The sequence below is a fragment of the Mauremys mutica genome, chromosome 2 (assembly GCF_020497125.1).
Source record: "Mauremys mutica isolate MM-2020 ecotype Southern chromosome 2, ASM2049712v1, whole genome shotgun sequence".
NCBI classification, from domain to species: Eukaryota; Metazoa; Chordata; order Testudines; family Geoemydidae; genus Mauremys; species Mauremys mutica.
Genome location: NC_059073.1, coordinates 80,828,997 through 80,846,490, shown reverse-complemented (window position 1 = coordinate 80,846,490; position 17,494 = coordinate 80,828,997).

Sequence of the window (17,494 nt, the reverse complement as noted above, 5' to 3'; positions counted from 1 at the left end):
AGTCATTCTAATTAAGCTCCACCACACCCAGCTGGGCTCACTAGTTAACACTAAGTTGTTAGCTCATGGGCAAGACTAATGAACAACTGCTCAGTCACAGGCAAGGCTGACCCCAACTTGCCTTGAAGGGCTAATCCTCCTGTGACACCATGTTACAAAAGTCTACCCCTTCTAGAGTTAACAAAATAAGTCTAGTGGAAACAAGCTTATCTTCCCACCTTTCTCAGACTACATAGTTTTTTCATGGTTTGCTCAGTGTGCATTCTCACAGGATCACACAGTGTCTTCTCCTTCACTGGGATACAGCTCCTCATCCAGTCTCCTCCTGGGCTCAGCAGGCCCTTTGGGCACAAGGCCATGGAAAGAGAACATCCTCCCACCCTCACTGAAAGTCCAAGTCTAGAGCCCTAAATAAGTATGGGAATAAATTCTGTTTACATACTCCTCTACACTATCCTGTCTAGGATCTTTCCATGAGTCAATAGCCCTCTTCTTAAATTCTATCTCCATCCATTCCCTAGTACACCCAGCCTTTTCCTGACACCATTCCATCAACCTTCCTGCTTATTACAATGCAGATCCCAAATTTAAATCATACTTCCAGTCCCTATCCTCTCCACTAGGTCACAAGCTCCTTCTTATACAGACTTGACCAATCACTTGACACCTCCACAGAGTCATATGACCCCAAACAATCCCTCCTGGAGATTATATTTTCCAGGGTTTCCTCTTCTTAAAGGACCAAATTCTCAATTATGTCTGTGCTCGCACCTGTCACTATTACACATTCTTTTCAATGTTGAGATGTTTTCCAAGATTTAAATCAAATCAATATCAGTAAATAAGGGGACTACAGCTTGATTCTAACTGTACTTGAAACTATTATTAACACCAACATCCTCTCTAGATTATGTTGTGTAAATTTTTAAGGTAAAATATCAAGCATCCCATATATTGTTCCCATTCCCTGAATATTACAATCAGACTCGTTTCTTCTCATCCTTGTGCTGGCCCCTCTAAAACAGTCTGAGGCTCAGTGATGCCAGTAGGTGGAAACTTACACAACTACTTCCTGTGCTGTACTTGGTCTGTGGATAAACAGAGGACTTTAGCTTCCAATGCCATCATTGGTATCTTTCACGAGTACTACCTTTTACTAAAATTGATAAGGATAAATCTATCTTTTCAACTGGATATAGTTCCATCTATGCTACAGCCAGAGTGACATTTGGGGTAACTTGGTTTTCACACAGCCATGTGACCAAGTTATAACAAAGATGATTCAATGTGTTCTCACTGCAGATTAGTCCTATTGTGTGTAATCTGCGTTTGTCAGTCCACAACTATCTGGCTGCCTATCTGAGTTTTCCCAGTGCAGTCTGGGAAAACTAGGCAGCTATTCCATAGTACAATTAGTGTGTCCATTACTTCAGCAGGTGTAGATTGGGGGTGAAATGTGATTTCTGAGAGACTAATGGGGTAATATGTGGGGTATTTTTCTAATTTCCTTTGCAGTAGGGTCTAATTAATTGATGCTATATGTGGTAAAGGTTGATGGTAATTTTATCTGTGGGCGTGGTTGTGGTTTAAATAGCTGTCAGGATGCCTACAGTTTAGGATAGGTGCTTCTTTTCCCCCTTCCTATAAATTTAGATAAATAAATATATAATCTTGATGACAATGACCTTCATTACATCTCAGAGCAGATTATTGCTCCCTGTGGTCTCCATTTTCTCAGCGAAAGCAATAGATAAAATTGACTCCATAATTAGAGGGCCCAAAGTTGTTCTGGTCTGGTAACCTGGCATCACTGCTGTGCAGAGTGGCAGGGTTCAGTGAGGGATTCAAGAGCTCAGAGAGCAAACCAAAGAAGGACTGCCTTGTGCCACTCATTTACAAATAGGGTGGGGGATGAGAAAGAGGCAGAATGAACTGTCTACCTCCCAGCTAGAACCAAACCACTTCCAGTTAGTATAATACAACTATACCTGTATTGCATTAGTATTTGTGAATCACCATTGTCACCTGGGTTAAAATTGCAATGAGATGAGATTCAGACTTTTGTGTATTCAAGGATAATATTTTGCATTTGCCAGTGGTACCTATTGGTATGTATATTTAGTCAACCACCCACAGACCCTACCATCTTACCACCAACCACTATATATCCAGAAGTAATGATTATACTTCATACCTTGCTAGTATTGGTTTATCAAGAAATCACAAGGGCATTTTTTTTTTACAAAGAAGTTAACAACTGGCAAGAACTGAACATATTTAGAAAATCCAACATCCCCAGAACCCACCACCCAACTTTAAATCCAAGGACAAAATTAAAATGAGCAACACCATAACATACTTGGCAAGTACCATAGTGCTCATCTGGGAGCCCACAAGGAAGGAGTGTGTTAGGGTGGGATTTTCAAAGGAGTCCAAGGGCGTATTGACATTCTGTGGGAGCTGGGCACTGATCTCCCGTAGAGATCCCAGCCTTGGCTTGTATGAGAGGGTAGGGAGAGAGCACTAGGGGTACAGGGCAGAAAGCGTAAATCATTTGATGGAACCTGCCTGTTTTGTTTTTGCAAGGGACAGGAATAAGGTGCTGCTGGGTTGGTGAGGCCTTTTGTTGCAATGGGACTCCGAGAGCAGCAGTCATGATGAGGGTGGTGTTAATTGTTTCCATCATGGTGCCAAAGGTGTGGCTGATTCTCCCTCTGCTGCATTCTCTTCTTTCTTTCTCCTCCTCTTACCATCCCTCACCCTCTTTCCCCACAGCTGTGTCTTGTATTCCATCCCTAAAGGACATGCTACTATCCTCCCCATTCTATTACTCCAGGATTCTACTTCATCATCTGGGGTACACTGACTGAAGGAGATTTCTGCCGGCTTCTTCTTTTTTCTCCCTGGCAGAGATATTTGAGAAAGCCAGAACCCTGGGCTCTTTGCTTCTTGCATGTGGTCTCTGACACTCTGAAAGCTGCTGGTTGTTTAATGGCCACCTGTTGGTTTTGTCTGGTCACCAATCTGTCACTGGCTTCTGCCTCCTCCTCTTGTGTGTCTGTGGGTAAGGAAAGACTTGCAACATGTTCAAAGGAAATTTACACCATATTTGGCAGCAGCATCAAGTCAATGGGTGCCAAGAATATGACTGGCATCGTTTTCTTGGGTTTTTGTCTAGTCTCACATGTGGGTTTGATGTATATTCAGGCAAGCACATATGGTAAAATAATTTTAAGAAAAAGTTTGTTCTACATATAGCTGGGTGAATATTGCAAAGAATGCTTTGCAAGCACTTACTCAGATATTAAAATGTATTCCTCCAACCATTTGTATTTATTGTCTATGAATAAATTGTGCCATCAAGTTTTACTGGGTCTGAGTGTTTATAGCAATCAAATTTCAGAGCTGGATGCATGAGTATTTATGCCAGAAGTGTTTACTCCCTCGCCCATTTAGGGAACAAAAAGAATACTGTGAGATTACTAATCAACACAACTGTGAGCATAGGTGAACCATTTGCCTTGTCAGTGTTACAACCTGGTTAAATACTGAATCAAATTTTGAGTGAGGACTGGTGGTGTCACATTTTTCTTTCCTACGATAAACACACGTCATTGAAATCCTGATGCCATTTTGATCAAACCAACTCTTTCCCTCTTTTAGTAAGCAACCTGTAACCAGCACTCAAATTTGTGACTTTTCGGGCTGTGCCTACATCCCGAGCTAGGGGTGTAATTCCCAGCTTGTGTACACATACTTGCACTTGAGTCTAAATTGCAGCATAGATGTTGTAGCACTGGCAGTGACAGCATGGCTTAGCCATACCGAGTACGTAACCACGGGGTTCAGGTGGGTTTGCCATGCAGCCTCTGCCCTTGCTACCATGGCTACAGTACTATTTATACTCATGCTAGCTCTCATCCGGCTAGCACGAGCATGTGTGTGCGAGAGGGGAATCACACCTCTTGCTCGGAATGGAGATGTAGCCCCAGTGGGAAATTTTCAAAGTGGCTCTCAGGGATTTAGTACCACTGCTTCAATTAATCTCAGTGGGTGTTGCATGGTTGAAACCCTTGTACATTGCTTTACAAATTTAGAGGGAGATGGTCAAAGGCAATGGAAGTTGGGTGCTGCTTTGTGCCTTTGAAAATCTCCCTCCTCCCTCATACATAAAATATGGACAAATACTGTATTTACCATATTACAATGTTCATCTTCACGTTACAGTGTTCTCTCTATACTTTATCAAAGCCAGTTTCCTTCTGAATGGAAGATCGAATACAAAGGAAACAGCAATTAATTTTTGAAATAATTGGTAAATTAGTGTCTAGGATTGCTTTTACAACAAAAGAAGGTGAAAACCTCACCCAGTGTGCTCAACTGATGACAAGAAAACATTAGCAAAAATAATATTAAAAGGGCAGAGAAGGAGCAGGGAAAAAACCTTGACTTTGGGTCAAACAATAAGATTCCCAGGTTTTAGCTCTGTAGAGTAAGAGAGGACATAATAAAAGAGTAAGAGGCAGGGCCATAGGGAGATACTGTCATGAATCCTAGCATTACTGTGCGCCCAGAGAAAAACTCAGTTTATTCTTCTGGGGTAAGGCAAGCTCCATCACTTGTTTCCCTTGAGTCAGAAATCCATGTTTAGAAATAGTAATGTGGTGGCTACAAAGGCACTCAAAGGACCCCCAAGCACCAGGGTTGGTGAGAGTGGTGCACTGGAACCAGTACTAATTTTAAAAAAACCACTGAGGATTATATGACAATTCTTGAAAAAAGGATGTGATGTAAGTGCCACAGAGAGGAGAGACCTTGTCACAGTTAATAGAAATAAGGATCGTTTCTCCCCCAAGCCTGAGTTTTGAAGGAAAAGTAGGATGGAAGTAATGAAACTGTACCGACAGACGTTACCTAAAGTTCAAGGGACAGCCAAATTCTAGAGCCAACTCATAAGAAAATAAACTGGAATAAGGGTTAAAACTTCAAAGACTAGAGAAGACAGTCTCCAGTTGGGTAGTGTAATGACAGAGTAGAGGTCAGATAGGCAAATATAGAAAGATGGGTACCACAGGTGGGCAGCTTGTGAACAAAACAGAAGTATTACTGGTGCCAATTGTCTTCGCACACAAGACAACAGTTTAATGGATTTGAGGCTGCCTGTAATGATTTATAAATATTCAGTCTTGATGGATTTATTTTGTTATTTACTGCGTGCATACACTGAGCTAGTTCAACAGCAGGACTCTCAGGAAATACACCCAGGAAGAACAGGAGTACTTGTGGCACCTTAAAGACTAACAAATTTATTTGAGCATAAGCTTTCATGGGCTACAGCCCACTTCATCGGATGCATGCAGTGGAATATATAGTAGGAAAAATTATATATACACCAGGACCGGCTCCATGGTTTTTGCGACGGAAAAAAAAAGCAGCCGGGAAAAAAAAAAAAGGCCCCGATTGTGATCGGCGGCAGCTCCACCGCACCGCTTTCTTCTTCGGTGGCAATTCGGCAGCAGGTCCTTCTCTCTGAGAGGGACTGAGGGACCCGCCACCGAATTGCTGCCGAAGAGCCTGACGTGCTGCCCCTTCCTCTTGGCTGCCCCAAGCATCTGCTTGCTGAGCCGGCCCTGATATACACAGAAAACATGTATATATCTATCTATATCTATTTATCTTCCTACTGTGTTTTCCACTGCATGCATCTGATGACGTTGGCTGTAGCCCACGAAAGCTTATGCTCAAATAAATTTGTTAGTCTCTAAGGTGCCACAAGTACTCCTGTTCTTTTTGCGGATACAGACTAACACAGTTGCTACTCTGACACCAAGGAAGGACAGGGGTGGATTCTGATATACTTTTCTTCTCAAATACTTGAGACACAATGCAAGAGCAATCTGCTTTGAAGTTTCACCTCCAACACTCTGCTGAGCTCACAAAATTGGCCTTGGGCAGTTGGTCCAAATGTGTGAACTGAGACAACAAAGATTTGGGGCTGGATCTAAAGACACTCTCAGAAAGCTGGAGAGTGAAGGTGAACCCAGACTCCAGAGGTTGGCATCCTGGGGGAAATTAAATCTGCTCGTGTTCCCATGAGGAGAATAGTAAGACACTAGGTAAGACAGACACATATGTAGGCCTTTTGTTGTTTTAAAAAACCTTTTCTCGTATGTTACAATTTATTATTATTGTTTTTAGAAGGTTGTTTTCGCTGGAGTCCTGGTTGGTCACAAGCTCCAGAAAAGAAAGAACTGCAGGTACCCAAATACAATCAGACTTCTTGGGATAAGCACAGCTGATCCACAGGATACTGTAGCCCAGAACCTGGTCTACATGATTCTGCCCCCTTAGAAGGGAGGTGTATTCAGATGAAAGAAGTGGTCGGAGAAGCAGCTAGCACTGTACCCATGAAAAATGGCAATGGAATATGTTGTGAGTGTAGAAGTGGCAGCAGGAGTAGTCACATGAGAATATCCACTTGAAAAATAACTTTGTGGTAATATAGCAGAAACCTATGAACAGCAGGTAGCAGACTACCTCTAGCACTGTAGTAGATGAGACAGTGGACAGGAGAAGACTGGCAGTATGTGTGCATCTACATTCACAGCAGGCAATCTAGTGAGTGTCAAAAATTCCCTTATCCCATGCCTAAAAATACAGATACTACCTGTTCAAGGCAAGATGGCATACCTGCAAATTGCTTACCAGATGGTACAACTGCCTTTGAAAGAAGCATTAGAAAATGCAGCAAAATATGGTGGAAACTATATTGCAGTGTGCAAGCTAAATGCAATATATTGGCAGTTGACTTGCTGTGGTTGTCTTTTTAGAAGCCAAGAGTTTTATTGGGAACTGAACATCCAGCAGAAGCCGCTTCTCTCTGGTGCCCCAGATTTGTATCAAAGCCACCAAGCAACAATAGTGTGAAAGCATTTGACAATGTCAGGAAAAGCTTCATCTCACCATGGAAATTTGAACCAACAGTCAGATATCTGATGTATAATGAAATTGGTGAAGAGTTTGTACCTTTGTTTGTCTACTCTGCCCCATCAATATACTTACATGGCCCCCATTACCATAACATCTGAGTGCCTTCCTAGTATTTAAAAATAGAACTGACAACAAACCCTCCAGATTTATGGCTTCAGTAAAGTGACAAATGTGATGCATGCCACCAAGAATGAGCAATGTACTATGTGCCACATTTTGCACATTGCACTGATTTTATTGCCCATGACTTGCTATGCTGACAAAACAATGTAGAAAACACACTGTCTTATGCATACAAAGAGCCAATACTGCACGTGGATGTATGCACAGAGAGAGGGAGTCCCACACAAATGCATCTGAGGGAAGAATTTGATCTAGAGTCTAGTCACTTGAGTTGCACCTTACCTGTTCTCTGTTTACTCTTCTCTATTTTTGTAGTTGTTTTTAGTTCAAAGACATCATGGCAAAGGTACTTTATTGATACGTCTGAAGCCAGCATAGAACACTACTATAAGATTGCAAAAAAAAAAAGTTACGAAATGATAAACAAGAATAGTGGAAAGTTGGATTCCTACTGACCATTCTTCTTCATGTTTGTATGACAGTAGCACCCAGAAGCTCCAGATAGGTCAGAGCTTCATTGTACTAGGTGCTGTGCAAATTGTAAACCATGTTTAAACATGTCTGCCAGGCTTGGCAGTGGTGCAAGTAGGGTGACCAGACAGCAAGTGTGAAAAATCGGAACGGGGGTGGGGAGTAATAGGAGGCTATATAAGAAAAAGACCCAAAAATTGGGACTGTCCCTATAAAATCGGGATATCTGGTCACCCTAGGTGCAAGAGCCTATGTCTGGGGCAGACACGACATCCTGACAGTATTTTCATTCCTTACAACTAAGTGGTCTATTAAAAGTGAACCAGTTCAATAAACCAAAGCTAACAAAAATCCTGACAACTCATTATTTTTGTCAACTTCCATCTCTTCCTGCATCTTCAACATTTTCTTTGCTATTATCCTCCCAATCTTCCTCACCATTTAGTTTGCCTCCTGTGCTACACCAGCTGACAGGTGTATCTTTTTTCATTTCAGATGCTCCTAAAGCCTTGGGCACTGCTTCCTGAAGATACAACTCTGGGACCCAATTGTTAGAAAAGTAGTTTGTACTGAATATTTGCTACTTGTTCCATAAGTTTCTAGGCATCTTTAGTTTGCACTAGGGCTGCCAAACCATTAAAAAAATCATCACAATTAATTGCAAGCTTATTCACCTCATACAAGTACAGTAGTGCAATCTTTTTATCGTGAAAGTGCAATTTACAAATGTAGATTTATTATTATTATTATTATTTACATAAGTGCACTCAAAAACAAAACAATGTAAAACTTTAGAGCCTACAAGTCAAAGCATGAAGGGACATGTGAATGTTTAGCATATTTGGCTACAATATCTGGCAACACCAGCTACAACAGTGCAATGCAAACGTAAATAAGAACTGGGCAGCATTATTTCCCGTAAATGTAAATAAACTTGTTTGCTTTAGTGATTGGCTGAACAAGAAGTAGGACTGAGTGGATTTGTGAATTGAAAAATACTCTTTCTTTTATCTTTTTTACAGTGCAAATATTTGTAATCAAAATAACAAAGTGAGCACTGTACACTTTGTATTCTGTGTTGTAATTGACATCAGTAGATTTGAAAATGTAGAAATCATCCAAAATATATATAATATATTTAAATTGGTATTCTATTATTGTTTAACAATGTGATTAAAACTGTGAGTAATTGTGACTATTTCTTTTTAAATCTAGTCAATTTGTTGTGGGTTAATCACATGCATTTACTGCAATTAATTGACCGCCCCAGTTTGCACAGATGAAAAAAAATATTGCTTGTGTTTTGCATTATTTTGTTCACTTTTGCAATGTATATGGGGTTTTGTAAGATGGACTTTGCTGAATTTTGCTAGTCTTCCAAATATTTCTTCAGTAGCAGAATGGATCATACGAGAGACAATTTGCATTTATTCCATCCTGCCTTCAGCACCTGGTGCAATACTTTACCACTCTGCTTCACTTCCTCCTCTCCTCTTAAAGATTATTACCACCAAACAGAGAATGGACTCCCTGTGCCTGATCTACTGTTGATTATATATCCCACTGTCTCTTCTTTTTATCTCCTACACTACTGCAGCATGATGCCCACCCTCCCAAATATCACAAGAGCCATCATGAAATGCATCTGCAATAACACACACTACTGAATCTAATTCTCCAACATTAGTCAATATGACTCATCAGATCATGTGCAAAATCAACTGATGGCAGCTCCCCCTTTGTTGATCAACACAGAATAAAGTGTAGTTGGTATAAGAACTGGGGGTGAATTTAAAAAAAATCATCATAGAAATCTTTTTACCAATAATATGTAGTCCTCACTCAGATTACATTATTGGTTCAGCTCACTGATGTGTCAGTGGATGGTTACATATTCTGAAGGACCTTTTTCCTGAATACTATACATCTGTTCTCTCTTATAGATGATTCATATGAAAAAAGAGATAAACACATAAAACTTGAAAATGCCACATCTGAACCCTTAAGGTAAGACAGCTGGCTAATACTTCAGTTTCTGGGACACCACTTTTATAAACATTAGTTGTTGTAATTATTGAACATTTTCTCAAGGAAACATTTCCATCATATTATTTCATCTTTGAGTCCATATTAGCATAAATACTTGCTTTATGACTACAATTTGGGAGTTTTAGAAGCACAAAGGACATAGCTGGAAAATAAGAAACTCACTCTGGAAAGCCTCTGCATTGCCAATTGCATGACTGGCTTGCCAGGGCCAATTAACATTTTTTTTTCATTTTTCCCTTTGATTGATTTACCAAAATATTCCAGACTTTCAGAATCACTCAGGCTCCTTTTTCAGGTTTTAGAGATACATAGCAACATGAAGCACGTTCATGCAGAGTAAGTGCTCTTTGGAGTATTAAAAACCACTTAATCTGTATAAATACGCTTCAGGTTGCTCAGTTTTTACACCACCTTGAGAATGAACTGTAGCCGTTAGAAGCTGCATAATGCATTTATTTAAAAGGAGATATATAATCTGTGATACATGTATCTTCCCAGTGATTATTGTCAGAACAGCAACTTATTTTTTCTTATATTTTTGTACTTCACTGGACTGTATTAATGCAAGCGACAAAGAGAATTTCACATTGTATGCTCTCTTACATTCAGAATTTTGTTTTTATCAATGTTGATTTAGCGGATAAGCATGAGATATGTATAAGTATGGAGTGATTTTTGCAAATCAGTGCAGCAAGAAGGATTTATACTTTTAAACAGCTACATGTAAACAGTATTTATTTCCTAATCCAGCTAAATATGTTAGCCCATGCATAACAACGCATACCTTTTTAGTCTCCATTGAATCTAATTTTCATTTTCAACAGAGCTGAAAGAAATGATGTCTGACACACCACTAAGAGCATTATATTGGAATGTCAACTATTTTGCTTTTGGGGTTTACATCACCACATAGTCTAATAATTCCTTACACCACAATTTAATTATTTCCAAAAATAGAAAGCATGCTTGTATTGTGAAGCATTCCCACAGGATATCTTACATGCCCTCAGAGGAATCTAACTTCTATATTTAACATCTTTACAGTGGTAGCTGTGTGTCATAGTATAACGATTTGGCGCATAAATATAATCCAACTGTTCTCAGTGGTGTATATAATAGCGCATACATAAATCGTATCTACTCTTAGATATATAGTTCTTAAGTATAATACAGTTTTGGTTAAAAAATAAGGGGTGAAATTCTGGCCCCATTATAGTCAATGGGTGTTTTGTCATTAACTTTAATACAGCCAGGATTTCACCCAAGGAATAGAATAGAATAGACTGCATTCAATTTCATCACAACTTTTCAGGTTTGGCATCAGAAAGTATATTACTAAAACAAGCATGGAGGAAGCTTGTAAGAAAAAACAAGCCTACATTCTGTGGGCCAGGGCATAGGGTGATTCAGTAGGCACCCCTCTCTCCTGAGTGTATGCCGAGGCCAGGGGTGGCTCTAGGAATTTGGCCGCCCCAAGCAGTCATGCCTGCGGGAGGTGCACCGGAGGCGCGGGACCAGCGGACCTCCCGCAGGCATGACTGCAGAGGGTCTGCTGGTCCCGCGGCTCCAGTGGACCTCCCGCAGGCATGACTGCAGAGGGTCTGCTGGTCCTGCGGCTCCAGTGGACCTCCCGCAGCTGCGGAGGGTTCGCTGGTCCCGCGGCTCCGGTGGAGCTTCCGCAGTCATGCCTGCGGGAGGTCCACTGGAGCCGTGGGACTAGCGAACCGTCTGCAGTCATGCCTGCGGGGGAGGTCTGCTGCTCCCGGGGCTCCGGTGGACCTCCCGCAGGCATGACTGCGGAAGGTCCGCCGGACCCGCCTGCCGCCCTCCCGGCAAAATGCCGCCCCACGCGCGCGCTTGGCACGCTGGGGTCTGGAGCCGGCCCTGGCTGAGGCCCAGGATGCCAGGGGTTATTGTGCAGTTGGATATTCTGGGTCTGGGTCATTGATGCTGAGCACAGGAAGGTGAAAACTCCCCCCGCCCCCCGCCTTTACCAGTGAGGTTCCCTGCATGCCAGTGATGATTTGCCTTCAAGGAAGGCAGGCTACATTATTCCCATTGGTTTTCTTAGGGGTGAAGTGGCCCTTTCTACTGGCTGTCATGGCTGGGTTCCCATCCCAGACAACACCATCCCCTTTTGGGGCTGCACTGTCTCTAACAGCTCCATGCTGCCAGTTATGTAGGAGGTTGCAGATAGAGCCCTGCGCAGGACAATTTTTTAAGTTATGTTTCCGTCCTCTCCTGCAATACCCACTCCTACTCACTCTGACATTGTTTCTTGCATTTTTATCCTGCTCCCAACCACAAAAACCTTAGATTCCAAATCCCGCAAGAGAGACTGATTCCCCATGCTACTTAAAAAACAAAAAAATTTAAAAACAAATGGTTGGTCATCTATATATATATATGGTATTCAGACACAATTTTACTACTAATAATTTTGCTTAAACCATGTCAAAAATACTTTAACTCTTGTTAAAATAGACATCAAATCGCTTTCTATTTCTTGCTTAAATTTAAGTATTAAAACCTTTATTTTTTTAAAACAGAAAAACTTTCTTTACATTGCCAAAATTCTATTGATGACAAACTGATGAGAGATTTAGTGTTTTCCTGCAAATCACCACAGACTATTATTTTTTGGCCCATCCAATCCTGCCTGCAACAAACATTTTACCCACTCCTGCTATTATGACAGCAGGTCTTGTGGAACTTGTGTGGTCCCAGTGCAGCTGTAGGCTCTAGTTGCAGAATCCCCAGATGCCTCTTTAAGGCAGTTTTAACTCTCCTGTGAGCACACCTGAGCAGCACAAAAAGGACACAGCATTTGCTGGATGCAGAGTTTAATTTTCCCTTATTTTGCTCACACACACAAAAAATGAAGATACGGCCTGAGTCACAAATGATGCAGCCACATATTTGTCTTGCTCGTTTAGTTGCTTCCCAGGGTTCTGGCCAGAGGTTTTGATTTCTGGAACTCTTTCCCATTGTAGTTGGTGGAATAATATTTCTCAAATAATTTCACAATATTTTTCAAATTATTCAGGTTTCTTTTCCCCCATTATTCATCCATCTTAAAAGCAGGCTGAATAACTCTCTTGCTCTCTATGTACATGAATTTCATGATGCATTTTGGAATAAACCATATGCATATTTTTCCCATTGTTGGTCCAGGTCTAGTACACTTCTACATAAACTATATGACTCCTGGTGTTCATATTCAAATGTTGTGTGAGCTCACTGCTGTGCAGGGGTTCTTCTGTTTGGAGCTTAGTGCAGGACAGGGGTCTAACATTGTTTCACTGCTGATGGCTAAGGATTCTACTATACGGTGTCATAATTCTTGAGCTCTGTAAATGTGTTTTATAGTCTGGATCATTTAATTTTGTTAGGCACACGTGCTTCATTTTTAATGATAAAATGTTCTCATGCGCGTCTCTAATAACTGTTTTTCTCCTTTGTAACAACTGATGCATAAAGTCTAATCTTTTGTAGTTGAAGGAAGATATTCTTTGAGGATTGATTTAGGATCTGCCTTTGTCTTACTAATTTTTAATTACATGCAGTCAGACCTGATTAATCTGAATTAGTATGCAAAGCCCATTTTTTGAACTAAATAAAAATCAGATTAACAAGTAAAGGGTACATACAAGGATGTATTAGAAGATTGGTTAGAAGTGAATTCCTGGTTATTCTTAAACATACACATCTCCATCTGTACAATGTCTGCCTCCACACTGACTATTTAGTTCTGCTGTGTTATAGAGCTTTAATTCCTTTTGGTCCTGACTGGGCCTCTAAGCATAATAAATAAAATAATATTAATTTTTTATAGAACAGAAACATGGACATAACAAGTTCAATCCAGTCAAGGCCTTTATGAGCAAACAAGTGTCCAAAGGCTTTTAAAAGCCATATGTGTTTAAAGGCCACAAGGCACTTTGCTTAGCCCTTACCACAGGAGTGGTCTCATTGATGTCAATGGGACTTAAGCACATGCTTAAAATTAGCATTTATTGAAATGCTTTTTCTGAACTGGGGGATTGCGGAATAGGGCTGGATTTACTCATCTGTGGACAGTGTGTTCACAGATATTCTGCAAGTAGAACATTTAACTATATTTGTCATTTTCAATTAATGATTGCATTTTACTCAGTGAAATCTAATTATTGCCAAGAATGACTTCTATTTGTCAAAACTGTCCAGCGTTGTAACACTTTAATAGCAGCTAATTCATATAGGTTGTAGAATAATCTTAATCTAAAACATAGTATATTATACTGTTAACATTATACTGGAATAGATTTTATGAAAAAGCTTTTCAAATACAATAGAAAATGCATCCATACAAAGCTGGTAGTACATTAGCTACTTTCATTTCAGATGACAAATAGACATCGAGTGTAGACAACAAGGGCTTTATTCTTGACTGACCTATACCCTATTCATGCTCAATTTTTTGTTCTTTTTTTTCTCCTGGAATTTATTTCCATGTTGTGTACAAGAAATTAAAAATGACTCAAATTATCAAAATGGTTTTTAATTGGCATGCAGTAAGTAATTTTGCTAGTACATTGTCAAGATGCCAAGATGAAAAGGGATTGAAGCTCATGGAAAAAGACAGAATTGACATGAATAGATAAAAGCACTTGTCCATGAAAAGTAAACAAACTTAGAAAAAGGTCTATGTGCAAATCAGATCCAGCTATGTGACTGGGCTTACCGAGCCATCCCTGTAGATTATTAATTAATTATTATTTATTATTATAATAAAAAGCTGAACAAGTTGAAGACGCAGGTGGAGACAAGGTGGTTTTGGTTTTTTATGGTGATTCATGAGTAAGACTACGTTTTAGTCCTGGGTATTTTTAGTAAGTCATGGACAGGTCATGGGCAATAAACAAAAATTTACAGCCCGTGGCCTGTCCATGGCTTGTACTATATACCCCTGACTAAAACTTGGGACGGGGGTGGGGGTACTGCGGGTGCTTGTGGGGGGTGGCCTGGGGGGTGCCACGTGTTCTCGGGGAGGTGGCCCAGGTGTGCCGCGGGTGCACGGTGGGGAAGCAGCCCGGGACCCCTACTGGTGCTGGGGGGGGGGGGGTAGGTAGGCAGCGGCCTGTGTCCCAAGCCTCCTGTTGGTGCTGGATGGGGGGCGATTGGCGGGGCTGGCAGGCTCTCTACCTGGCTCCTTGCGGTTCCCCGGAAGCAGGGACACATCTCTCCCTCAGTTCCTAGCTCCGCGCACTGACCCTGCAACGGCTCCACAGCTCCCATTGGCTGGGAACTGGTGGCCAATGATATCTGCGGGGGCAGTGCCAGTGGGCGGAGGCAGCGCATGGAGCTAGGAGCTGAGGGAGAGAGGGACATGTCCCTGCTTCCGGGGAGCCCCCCAAAGGTAAGTGGCAACCAGAGCCCTTACCCCTTCCCACACCCGAACCCCCAGCCCTGAGCCCCCTCCCACACCCAAACTCCTGCTGTTGCTGGGGGAGTGGGATGCAGTTGCCTGAGACAGTGTGACTGGCCCAGGGGCTTCCTGAGCTGCTCAAGAGGCCTCCAGGCCAGCTGCACTGTTCACTGCAGAAGTCACAGAGGTCCCGGAAAGTCACAGAATCTGTGACTTCCATGACAAACTTGCAGCTTTGTTCATGAGCATTTTCTCTAAGAACTTTTGATATATACAAATGAGATTAATCCATGACTATGGTGATACATCGTATATCTAATTTCTCCTGTTCTTCAACTCAAAGGCCCTGATACTGCAGACACTTGATTATGTACTTAGATGATGTACTTAGGTTCTTTGCTTAACTGGTTACTAAGTCAGGAAAACTCATTTCTTTTCCTTGTCTATGAGAAATGCCTACATTTCCCATTGATTTGTATTTCATCTATGGGTCTCTAACAATGATCACATTATTGGCAGACCCCGTCTCATTTTCCCATCCTCCACCAAAAAAGAATAAATAGAATGGCTGTACAGATGTTTAAAAATCTGGCACTTGCCCTTATGAACTTTAGCTGTTAGAAACTCTGTTCCAACATTTCTTAAGAGGAAATACAAATCTGCCCATTTTAATGTAATTCCTATTGCCCTTAATTCTCTTCCTTCTCTCTAGATAAATAAAAAGATTAATTCTCCCACACTCCTGAAGCTCTGCTTGGCTCTAAATTAGATCAAGCTGAGAGTTTTCCTCATTACAGCAGTTCTCCCCTGCTGGCAGAAGGACTCTTGTCTCTGTCACTTGTCGGCTGCATGTCTGCTTGTCCTTACAATTAAATTGTAAATCCCACATGATCATCATTCAGCCAGGAAGAACAGTCTATCTGGGCTTTTAACATATTTTAAAGATACATTTATATAAATAAATTTTTATATATATTGCTTCTGGACAAACACTGATGCTGCTAATAAGGCTTTAGACACATAGGAAATATATAGCACTCAAAATACAGTGAAAGCTTTAATTTTCAGATTGTGTTTATTTCAACAGAAAGGCATCTCAGCATTCAAATATGTTGGGTAGTCACTTGAGTTTCCTGGTTTCTTCCCTTTGTGTAGCATCATTGTTTTCTCTGGGCAAGCATATTCTGCGGCTCCACTTTCCAACATTTTATTTATTTAACTTTTAGGTTTTTTTATAAAACCTTCATAGGTGTCCAGCCTAGACTCTGGGCCATCCAGCTCCTAAATGAAATTACATTATTAGAATGCAATACAAAGACCTGACCATATCACCTGGACATACAATAAGATAAATATCCACCAGTGAGTATGAGGTTAGTCAACTAAACCCAACCTCCACCACCTCAACCAGAAACCCACCCCATCCCCAAAAGCTTAGGGAATAAAGATGGGCAGTGTGCCAGGAAGGCTGACAAATCCCAGTTCTGTCTGACCACGGATGGAGAGCAAGTTTCAGAGCTGAAGGCTCCTCACACTGAACACTCTGCCAACAGCACCCTCCTTTTTATACTGAGGGAGCTCCTGTTTGAGCACTTCTGCTCATTACAGCTGCAACACTATGGCCCAGGGAAAGAGGTGATACCTCAGGTCATTAAGTCCTGAACCATTTATGATGTTATAGGTTAATACCTTGAATTCTTCCCAAGGTCTTACTGGAAGTTAGGGCAGACTCCTGAGCACTGGTGCAATGTGCTTCTGATGTGAAGTGAAGTGCTGGAAGCTCCATTTCTTTCACTGAAAACTAGACTAGACAAAATAATAATAAGCAGTGCACCCCATGCTACAGAATTATTGAATAGTCTCAAGGTGTAACCCCCTGTAGATTGATGTGGATTATTGGGACAAGGACCACATACTACACTCTTCTTTTAAGGTGCAGATACATTTACAAATTGTGAGAAATTAAAAATAATGGGGGTTCATCTTTCAAAAATTAAGTTGTGTGTGTCATAAAAATATGTGGGAACACTTTTAGTGTTTATGATTATAGTCTACTATGGCCTCACTTATTTTGAGAGATGAGCTGATGAGAAATCTGGCAATTTTTGAGTAAGCTAAGTATTTGTGACTATGAAAATGCAAATTCTGAACTACCAGATTCATTAACAACACATAATTTATCTATGCCCAAATTCAGCAAAGTGGTTAGCACATGTGCTTAACTTTAAGCACATACTTAAGTTCCACTGGGACTTAACTTCAGTGGGACATGAGCTCACACTGAATCACTTGCTTAAATTATTTGCTGAGCTGGATTCATATTTCTGAAATGCAGCTATATCTGAAATTCAGACGTGAAATTCAGATAGACAAAAAGACGTGAAACATTAAAGCTTCATGATTTTTCACCTCAAAATTGCATTCCAATATCACTTTGCTCTGTTGATTATTGTA